We start from the raw sequence: 6,801 nt of genomic DNA on the forward strand, positions 1-6,801 counted from the left end.
CAGATGCTTTTGAACTAGAACTCCCACCATCCCTGACTATTGGCCATGGTGGTTGGTGCAGACGGGCATTGTAGTCCAAAACATCTGGAGGGTACCAGGTTGGCATAGGCTGGGCTTGAGCCCTGGGTCAGCTTTCAGACCGACACAGCAGGTCACAGCAGGTCACAGCAGGAGCATCACCACCATAAAAATACATGGGAAGGAATTAAGATGATACATGTCTGGGCTAGAGAATATTACCAATTCCAATGTTTTAAAAGTTAATATGTTCATATCCGATGGTTGAGTAATTTTGTATTTTTTGAAGAGTTTTCGCTGAAAAAAGGCTCAGAATTGTATTTAAGAAACAAATAAACTAAACTATGGTCTGACAAAGAGTTAATGCTTGCGGAGGAGGCAATGGAAAGGTGCCTGTTCTGGTTGTCTCTTGTCTTCTCTAGTTACATGTGAGCTGCTGCTGAGAAAGGCTGATGTGCTCCTGCTTCATTGCCAGTGGAACTTGTTGCCCTTCCAACTGTTGGAAGGGGAGAAGTACACAGCATTCTAGGCCAGGGATGTTCAACAGGTAGATCGGGGTGTGTCTGTGGTCTGTGGTAGATCTTATCTTGGGCTCAAGAACTTTGGCTCCCTAAAAAAAGCTTGATAAATTTGGTAGATCACCGCCAGTTTTTTTTTAATATATAGTGGGAGCAGATCTCAGTCTCTTGAAAGTTGGATATGCCTATTCTAGGCCATGTGGCAATATGCAATAGAACAGAAGGAAGAAAAGATCAAGAGCATATTGTAATAAGCTGTTTTATTCATTTAGCTTCTTGTGTTACACAATGTGTTTTGGAAATAAATTCCCTTCAGCCAGCAGCTATAAACAACACACATAATGATATTAAAGCTGGTATAAAAAGGCAAGATTCTGAATAATACTGAAAAGCACAAAACTATATAAAGTAATAATAATAATAATAATTTTTATTTATACCCCGCCCTCCCCAGCCAAGGCCGGGCTCAGAGCAGCTTACAAGCAATAATAAAAACAAGTTGAATGATTGCAACTTAAAAACAAAATTAAAATACAACATTAAAATATTGAAACATTAAAATGTAGCCTCCTCACAGGAGGAGAAGGAAAAGAAAAAAAGAGAGAGAGGGAGGGAATCAAATTGGCTCCATGCCAAAGGCCAGGCGGAACAACTCTGTCTTACAGGCCCTGCGGAAAGAAATCAGATCCTGCAGGGCCCTGGTCTCATGAGGCAGAGCGTTCCACCAGGCCGGAGCCAGAGTTGAGCAACAGAGTGTTGCTATTTATGGACCTTGAGGCTCTCCGTGGGGCATAACGGGAGAGGCGGTCTCGTAGATACTAGGGTCCTAGGGCGTGCGGGGGCTTTAAAGGTCAAAAGCAGCACATTAAATCTGACCCTGTACTCCACCGGGATCCAGTGCAGCTTGAAAAGTACTGGATGAATATGCTCCCATGGCAGAGACCCCGTGAGGAGCCTAGCTGCAGCATTCTGCACCCGCTGGAGTTTCTGGGACAGCTTCAAGGGCAGCCGCGCGTAGAGCGAATTACAGTAGTCAACCCTGGAGATGACAATCGCATGGATCACTGTGGCCAGGTCGGGGCGGGAAAGGTAAGGGACCAACTGCTTGATGCGGTGAATGTGGAAAAATGTCGCCTTGGCTGTTGCTGTAACTTGCGCCTCCATGGAAAGGGAGGCGTCAAGGATTACACCCAAACTCTTAACGGAAGGCAATGGCACTAATTGGGCCCCTGCAAGAGAAGGGAGTTGGTCCCTCATCCCCATGCCATCCCGACCCAGCCATAGGACCTCTGTCTTTGAAGGATTTAGTTTCAAACGGCTCCCACGAAACCATCCAGCCACAGCTTCCAAGCATCTGGTCAGTGTGTTCGGGGCCGAGTCGGTGTGGCCATCCATCAGCAGATAGAGCTGAGTGTCATCAGCATATTGGTGACAGCCCAGCCCAAAGCTCCGGATAATCTGGGCAAGGGGGCACATAAAGATGTTAAAAAGCATCGGGGAGAGAATTGCACCCTGCGGCACTCCATACACCAGAGTGGCGCGACGACATTTCCCTCCCTAGTGCCACCCTCTGTCCCTGACCAGAGATAAAAGAGCACAGCCAGTTACGGGCTATGCGCTGTATCCTCACGTCTGCGAGGCAGGGGTCCAGAAGATCACGATCGACCATGTCAAAGGCTGCTGACAAATCTAAAAGGATCACCAGTCCTGACCCGCCTCGATCCAGCTGTCTACGGAGATCATCTGTTAGGGCAACCAGAGCTGTCTCGGTCCCAAAACCAGGACGGAAACCGGACTGAAATGGATCTAAAGCTGATGTTTCCTCCAGAAACCTACCAAGCTGTTTGTCAACTGCTCTCTCAATTACCTTACCCAGATATGGAAGATTTGAAACTGGGTGGTAATTGGATAGGTCTAAGGGATCTAATGAAGTTTTCTTTAGGAGTGGACACACCACTGCTTCCTTCCCAGTTCCCCTGGGAATGTCCCCGTGTCAAGGGACAAATTGATAATTTCAACCAGGGGGGTCCGCGCGACACCTGGACACTCCCTAATCAGCCAAGACGGGCACGGATCAAGGAGGCAGGTGGTGGGCCTACCAACTTGAAGGAATCTATCCACATCAGCAGGGAGTATCCGTTTGAAATGGTCCAACACTGGACCTGAAGTCAGTCGAGGGGCCTCCAGTTCAGTCACTGTATCTAAATTGGCAAGGAGGTCACGGCGGAGCAACAGGACTTTCTCCACAAAAAAGCTCGCGAATGCCTCACAGCTAAGTAAGATTTCCTAGCAGCTTTCATAGCTATCTCATAGGCTTTCATAAGCGTCCTATAAGATGTTCTTGAGGCTCCGTCACTAAAGTAGGAGAATGACAACATCGGTAGCTATATGAAATCAGGGAGATACACAAGGCAACATAAAATGTTGTTGTATTTTGTATAGGTCAACTTGTAAGTGGTAGCAGGACTTCCTTTCTCAGTGCCATTAGTTTCACACCTGCAGTTGGTGCTTTCTAAATGACTCTTTGAAGCTGATTTCACAGCCCTGGCCTTGTAATCTTGGTGGGAGTATTACCTGGAGATTAGCACTTAGCTTGCTATACATCAGGAAAATTCCTGACATGTCCTGACAGGAATCAGAAAAATGTCAGGAAACACCCAGATGTATGGCAACCCAATGGAAAAAGCTCAACAATTTCCTAAAAAATGGAACCCTAGTTTCCATATGGGAACCCTGCACAGATCCATTAAGAATAATTTGGTATATTAGTCTTTGAATTGTTCTTTAGAAGTGCTTCTAGTTGGAGTAAACAAGATGAAAACTTCCCCAGGCTTTAGAAATTGAACAGCACATGCAGGTTAGTACCTGTTGAGAGGCTGCCATGAATGAATGCTGAGGGTCTTGGCCACCACGTCCCACCCTGCAATGCAGGAATCTCAGCTAAAGCATCCATGACACATGGCCATCCAACTTCTGCTTAAATGCCTCCAAGGAGGAGATTCCACAACCTCCCGAGGGAGACCATTCCACTGTCAAACAGCTCTTACTTTTTCCATATGTTTATTTCTGAATCCTCTTTCTTGTAACATGAAGCCATTGGTTTGAGTCCTACCCTCCAGAGCAGGGCTGGATCAATACATATCAAAGAAGTGTTTCAATGAAACACATTGTAAACTTCATACATTGGCGAAACAGCTGTGTAAGTTTTTGGGTAGCCAGCATTTTGCCACACCCTTAGCTTTCTCTCCATCAGAGCCATCTTTCCCATAGGGCTTAGTGGTCCATCATGCCAGGGCAGGGGCTTCTCAGGGGCGCCCCGTGAGTGTGGGAGCTGCGCAGCTTCCCTCCCAAGCCTCTGCGGGGATTGCTCTCCTCCCGCAGAGGCTTGGGAGGGAAGCTGCGCACCTGCTTCTGCGCCTGGCTGGATCTCCCTGCGCTCCCCACCGATATATATATGTGTGTGTGTGTTGTGTATACTCCTTGCCTGAACAGAGATAAGCATGGTGTCAGCTCTCTAAAAAAAGGTTGACAACTCTGGGCAAACGGGGGGGGGGATCTTTGAACCCTGGTGGCTCATATTCTTAAGACGGCCCTGCTCTCCATGAGAAGCATCAAAGGGATGGGGGGAGGGGGATAGGTTTCAGAGCCCAGAACGTTGTTTAGAAAAGCTGATAAGATGTCCTAAGCAAGCACTCAGAATTCCCCTTCTCCTTGAAGACATTCTCTGAAGATATTTGAACTGTAACTGTGTATGTGCATATAGAAGGGGGAAAGCCAGAGTTCTGGAGTACTGATCCAGAAACTGAATAGTTAGAGGAGGCCAACAACCTACCTCTTGAAAGACTGACTCCTGTGACTAAAGAATTAAAAGAGCAGCAGTTACTGCTCTCCTTGCAAAAAGCACTGAGACACCACTTAGTGTGTTTTGGCATGCAGTTTTTCGACTTTCCTGCCTTCCAAGAGCTGGGCACTTCTTCTTTTGCAATTCACCTTCATTGCTTTTGTTTTTTTTACAACAGAAATGTTTTCTTAACATAAAATCACAATGTAGAGTTTCAATTTCTTGTTGATGGACATATATTCAAAATCATAATAAAAAACAAGAATATATTCTTAATCAATCGACTCATTTATGTTCTAATTACCTCTGACTTCCCCTCCCCTTCTTACTTGGGTCTTTTAGAGTTCTTGGTTGAATGCATAGCATAATAAATCTAGATTGTTGGTAACCAAATTTTTCGCTATTTTTTTAATTTTCTCATTACAAGAGCTATCCTAAACCAGTCAAAAATTTTAATTCTCCACAGTCATCTTCTAGGTATTGTTTAAATATATTCCAATCTTTACTAAATTTTTGTTTCGCTTGATCTCTTATCTGTCCTGTCAGTTTATCCATCTCAGTTTAACCAGGCAATCTTTCTTTGATGCTATCGTCTCGCTTTTCCAATGTTGTGCAGTCAAAACTCTTGCTGCTGTGGTGGTGTACATAAAACTTTATTTAAATTCCTTGGGATCTCCCCCCCCCCCCCGCCCGGTAATCCCTAAAAGAAATGCCTCAGGGTTTTGTGGAAATGAATTTTTAAGGGAAAAAGTAAACATTTAATGAACTGTAAAAAGAAAAATTTAATGAACTGAACTTTGAGACAAAGTTGTGCCAGGAAGTTCAACAGACATGGATCAAGGGGGAAATCTGCAAAAATATCCTTTACTTGTGCTGAGTTTAAGTTGCTGATTTCTGGGATTGACTTCAAAATCTTCTTGTTGCTACTCTAGAGCCACCTGCTGGCCACGACTGGGCCCATAACATTTGTTAGCTATTTGTGATCTTAATAATTAAACAGGCTTACACAAATAGTTGAAGATAAATCCTTACTTGTGAGGCTGGTAGCAGTTAAACAACAAGCATTATTTACATATAAATTCATGAAGGCAATATGTTTCTCTCCCTTGATCCATAGTTGCTTGTTCTCACAGCACCTCTGGACAGTGTTGGCATGTTCACAGACAACAAGAGATTTAACAGAAGAAACAACCAACACCCAGCTGCAATTGCCACCTCCTTTCCCTGATACCATTTATTCTTTGTGAAATACATGTGTAATGCAATTACAATACAAATACTAACAAATGCATCAGGAGTGGAAAGGGGTTGGTGAGTGGAGGAAGCAGAGATGAAGCCCCCTAGCACTGTCATATTTTATTACGCTCTGCAGCGGGGAATAGCACAGAGGTTACAAGGATGGGGATGTGTTGTAGCCCCTGGTAAAGGCTCTTTATTGAGTTTCACTCCTTCTGGCAGCTGGAAGCTGAATGCCCTCAGCAGGCTAGTCAGGAAGTTGAAAATTTCAATCTTTCCCAGCTGCATTCCCAAACACATGCGAGACCCTGAGGAGGAGACAAGGCAAAGGCATTGTTAAGATGGTGAAATAATCAAGGTTGATGTCCATTTCCTAACCAGAATAGTGCCAACATCTAATAGCTGAAGAGCAGAAAAGAGGACACATTTGCCGACTTTTAACTATGGATCTCTATGATGACTCCCATTTTACATATCCATGAAAATGAGGAGGTGCCCTGGAAAAAGAGGACAAAAGGGATGGGAAGGCAGGAAGCAGAGGCTGGAGCAGCTGATTACCTCAGATTCCCCTCACCCCTGGTTCCTGTGTGAATGATTCTGGGTTTACTTGTTTATTTGGTGTTTGACTGAAACTGAGCGCTGCGGAATTTCTTTTAATTTTCAGCTGCTCTGCAAGGTTCTCAAGGGTGGTGGTGGAATGAGCCATAGAATCTGCCTTTGAGGGGGAATGTAGTTTCTAGCACCAGCATAGGGCAAGGGTGTTCAGGTTGGTCTGCTCATCAAATATACATTTTGGTGGGGCGGGAATAATAAGGAAAGAGCTATATAATTTTTGCAAACTTAATATTCCAAGGGCAGCTCCTAGAACCTCCAGCTGCAGGGTCTCCCAGAGACTTTGCAGAGATGCTGTCAGCCAGAGTACAATAAGTCTCTGTTCTCTTATGGAAAAAAGATGAAAACTCATAATCTCTAAATTGTAATTTGAGAATAAAGACTCTCCAAAGACCAGAACTAACAATGCAACTGAGTGTACATTATATATCCCCACAGAAGCAAGCCCTCTTGATTTCAAGGAGGGAGTTCTCAGATAAGGAATGCAGTCTGAACTTTCTAACAATTTATTAACAAAGACATTTCTATACCACCCACTCACAAAATAAAGGTGTTGTACAATACTATAGAAAGTCG

The sequence above is a fragment of the Podarcis liolepis genome, assembly GCF_965112155.1.
Source record: "Podarcis liolepis genome assembly, chromosome: 5".
NCBI classification, from domain to species: Eukaryota; Metazoa; Chordata; class Lepidosauria; order Squamata; family Lacertidae; genus Podarcis; species Podarcis liolepis.